Source organism: Poecilia reticulata, chromosome 6, assembly GCF_904066995.2.
Source record: "Poecilia reticulata chromosome 6, P_reticulata-male-v2, whole genome shotgun sequence".
In the NCBI taxonomy this organism is placed as follows: Eukaryota; Metazoa; Chordata; class Actinopteri; order Cyprinodontiformes; family Poeciliidae; genus Poecilia; species Poecilia reticulata.
In genome coordinates, this window is record NC_088835.1 from 25,089,004 (window position 1) to 25,093,902 (window position 4,899).

The window sequence follows — 4,899 nt, forward strand, 5'->3', positions numbered from 1 at the left end:
CTTTCTCTGCTGCTGCTGCTGAATATTATTGTTGTTGTTTTGTTTTTTTTGTTTTGTTTTGTGCGTCATGTTAAATACAACCTGGAGTCGCAGCTTGTTTGAAATATCTTCACTTGTGTTAGAAAGCAACCTTTGAAGGAGTAAAATTATAAAAACCGGTGGCGTTTCTTTGACATTGACGATATGGACGACCACCCAGGTTCAGCATAGACCCGGGGGGCGGCAGGAGTGGTTAAAGAAAGCTATGTCCAATTGCACCTGTATAAGTTGGTCATTGGTCATTTGGAAGTCTGGTCTCATGACCTGTTCAGTTTCAGGTATATGTGTTTCACCAGTTTTGCCCTCCTGTCATTCCACGAACCTGCTGCTGGAATAACAAGCAGTGGAAAATGTCTAGTGAACTTTTGAGAACTTTCCAGAGACTTTACATAAATGTATTAGCTTTCCAGGAGTTGGGGGGGTTGAGAAATATTCCAAAGTGGAAAGTCTTAATGACTTTCGGAGGAAATTACTGGAGTTAATTGAAAATTAAAGGGGTTGCATCATATTTAACTTAACATTTATAACTTAATTTTTTTTCATTAATTCTAATACATTTTTGTTAAATAAAATGGTGAATATTGAAACATGCTGCAATAGCATAGTTTCAGTAATAACAGAAATTAGCTTTATTAGCTATTCACTCATGTCTATGTTGGTTTTCTGATGAAATTTAGATTTTAATATTTTACAAGTGTATTAAACAAATGACAAGTAATGAACTGACTAAGGTTTTGTTTTGATTTGGTCCTTAAATAAAACTATAATGTACTCCTAAAAGTGTTGTAGAACGACAAATGTAGGGACATCTGATAACAAAAATTTGATAGGTCAACTTGGCCTTTCAGCACCATGGACAGCAGCACCTCAGAGTTCAGATTAAAGTGGATGTCTTCTGATGAAAATGTGTGTGTGTGTGTGTGTGTGTGTGTGTGTGTGTGTGTGTGTGTGTGTGTGTGTGTGTGTGTGTGTGTGTGTTTGTGTGTGTGTGTGTGTGTGTGTGTGTGTGTGTGTGTGTGTTCTGTGTCCTATTTACCTTTCTGACGACCGTTTTTCTGTTTTCCTACACCTAGGATACTTTTGCAATGTGTGTTTATTTGTTTTCTGCTCTTTACCCATAACTCTCTGCAGGGGCTCAAACTCCAAATAATAATCTTGCATTTTCAACGTAAATCAAAAGGGAAATAACAACTGGAAGATGATATAACTAAAGACACTGGTGACTACGAGGTAGAACAGTTATGTTGCCACACAGCAAGAAGATCCAGGATTTTTATTACACCACATGTGTGTTTTTTTCCCTGTCTAATGTACAATAAAATCCTGTATATCAGGTGCTCTGAGTTTGAGCATGCACTGTTATTGTGTGTCTCTGTGTTATAGACTGGTGACCTCTCCTCCACTGACCGCATGAGGAAGACGACAGCCCCCCCTGTGACTCTGCAAGATTCAAGTGGGTAACAAAAGAGGATGGATATAGAAACTGGTAGGTGGAGGCATGTAATGTAAATATTACATGTTTGAACAATAATGTGTTTGTAAAAATCTTAATGTTTCAACATGTTTCTAAACAAAAACTGCAGACCAAATACAAATTTTAAAACTAATAAATAACTAATAAATAAATATACTGCAACACTGATCGTCAGGTCAATCAGTGTTGCTTCCTAAGTGGACAGTTTGATTTCACAGAAGTTTGATTTACTTGGAGTTATATTGTGTTGTTTAAGTGTTCCCTTTATTTTTTTGAGCAGTGTACATTACATTAGTGGTTCAGTAAAAATGTAAGTAGTCATAAAGTGAAAACATCCATGTAAAAACATGGATGGAGTTTTTCCACTATGATATCATTTGGTTATTGTTGCAACAGCAAAATCTGAGTCATTCTAATGGTTCAGTTAGAGAACCCCTCGGGAGGTCTTGCGTTTTCGCTTCATGTTGAGACCTGTTACGCACTTCCACCTGCTTTTTGTCTGCAGCCCTGCAAAAAAGTCAGAGACCAGAATTTTTTTTTTCAGAAATAAGGGATACAATGTCACCCAGCAGCAAGATGGAAGACTGGTGGAGAGCTACATTGATAAATAATCATAGTTTTATATAATTTACCCATAGTCTACTGTCAGGAAACATCTACCAGTAAACATCTACCAGCAGGAGGTTGATTAGAGTTTGTTTGGTTCTGACGGGGATCTAAATATGTCATATTTCAAAACATGATATGGGACCAAACACTACAATGAAAGTAAATGGAAATGTAACAAAATGTTTTCAGAGAATATGTAGTGAATTAAAAGTGTTGTGTAACTTTCATTAATATTGTGCATAATAATTAAAGTATCGAAACAATTTATTCTTCTCAAGAAGAACAAATTGGTATTGAGTGTTTTAAGTGTGTAGTTATGAAACAGAGGTAGGAGTTAGAGAAACAGCAACAAGTAGGTACAAAATGTTAAAATGAGCAACCAATCTGGTGCTTTCCACCACGCAAGACACATGCGATTAAAAATCCCAGTTATTCCACCAGATATAAATTTTTAACTATTAGAGTTAAAATATTTAATAAGTTAGTTTAAAAAATGAATATGAACTAGATTTGTCTGTCTGAAAACTCAATATCTTTTTCTTGTCATTTGTCTTGTCACTAGTTTCTGGAAAGAGGAGATTACTTAAGCACATGTCTACAAATAGTTAAATCAGAGATACAAATAATTTTGTTATGATATCTTATCTTGTCTTATTTTTTGTATATATTCATACCTACTGTGTTCCTGCATGCACAAGACTGTCCTGCATGCAGAAGCACAGGTGCATGGAGGTGAACAGATCAGGAACTCGAAGAAAGAAAGTAACCATCACTTTTTGGTGCAAAGGGAAACAGTTGCTTTTCACCTCCACCAAGAATACGCTACAGGAATGAGATGCAGATTATTTAAGCCCTCGGTATCCAGGCGGTCTTACATCACGCTCAGGCAGACTTCTGGAAGTGGAGGAGGACTGATTTGCCCCTGACCTTGACACAGTCCCAGAAAAAGCCAGTTATAGGAAGCAATTTAAAACAATTTCTTTAATTATTTTTTTCCCTTCATGTTCTCTGAGCAAATTACCAATTTGTAATGGAACTTCTTGGTGGGGAGAGCGAGAGAGAGACATGGAGCATTAGAGAATAAATGGGATGAGGCATGACAGTTATTAAAAACCTCAGCAAAAAGGATGTCTCACTGCTTTTGCCACTTGTTCAAACAGATGTTGTGTAATAAATCTATAACGTTAAATTCAGTAGAGATCCCAAAACGACTTCTGACACTTTGACTCATAAATCTGCACATTTTTCCTTCTGAAGCTCACGAAACAGAGGCCTGATATCCCATTCAATAATGTGGCTCATGTGATATCGCAGATTAGAAACTCAATAGGATATGAGTAAATCAGCACCGTTGATGGAAATGCTTTGAACAGTTTCCCTGCATTTTATTGATAGAGCCTAAAAAGTCATTTACCCCGAGCCTCCTGTAGTGATTTCCATTTGATCATACTCTGCCGTGCACTGAGTTCTCCGTGCTACTTGCACTCCGCTGAGCATCTTTCCCCGCTGGTCGGGCAGAATTCTCAGCAGACTAATTTGACCGCACTCGGTTCCCAGATCCTCCCCTCCCGCCCAGCCCCTCGCTGCCAGCAACATTGTGCCTGTCACTGATGCATCTGTCTCCACTGGTATCTATAAATACCACCTTCAAAAATCTGATTCCCATTGATTTAGTGACCTATATACACATCAGCACCATCCCCTCACTTCCTCCGGTCCCTCTGCTGCTTCTCCACCTCTTGCTTCCTGCTTCTCCTCCATCACTCAGCTCAACTTAACTGCCTCTCCCTTCCTCCTCCACTTGCCACCGAGAGCAAGAAAGGGCTAATAATAGTTCACGGTGGAAGCTTAAGTCATGACACATGAAAAGGATTTTGAGTGTGCACAGGAACAGTGGCTTGCTGCTCATTTCCAGATTTCAAAGTCTCGTTGAGCCTTCCTCTAATCTCTCGTTCTCTCTCTGGTGAGTGAGTGTTTGTGTGTGAGCGAGTAAACACTGGAGTAGATGGTCTGACGAAAGGTGTCTCTCAATATGAAATCTGACTCTAACAGAAATGAGGAAGACAGAAGCGCAGAGAGAGACTGCAGGGTGGGTGCGTGCGTGTGCGTGCGTGTGCGTGCGTGCGTGCAGGGTTACATGAAAGTACTATGATGTAATAATGCTGCAGGGATGTGCAAAATAGCACTCTGCAAGCTAACACCATGAACCAATACTGGATAAATAAATAAATAAAACAGGATTAAAAATGAATGAGCACCCCCTCTTATGAGATCTGTTAAGTCAAAAACCAAACCAAATTTTTGTGCATATTTTAAGTTTTTAGACAGGCTTAATTAATCAAGCGAAAGCACAAGGAGCTCAGGTAAGAAGAGTATTTGTGTTTAAGCCTCCAGTGTGTAGACGTTTGCATATTTTAGGGGGAAAAAATAAGAGAAAGCGGCTGGAAGGTGTGATTTACAGGTCACACCGCCTAAAAATGAACAGACACCTGTAGTGCCTGATGGTGACGCTCACTCTCTTCCCAGAAACTGCATCCGCGGCCCCACAGTGACACCTGGTGGCTACGAGGCTGCAACCGCAGATGCCCTCGAGGAGTCAGACAGTCGTCCTTGGTCTCTTCAAAAGCATTCCCCTTCCTGTTTCCACAGCACTATTACAGACAAACACACTCTGTCAGTTCTTTTGTATTCTGTCAAATAATTGCTGGACCTTGAAAGCAGATACAGTGATGAGTGGAAGGCTCGCAACCTTCAGGACAGACAACTACGACAGGCAA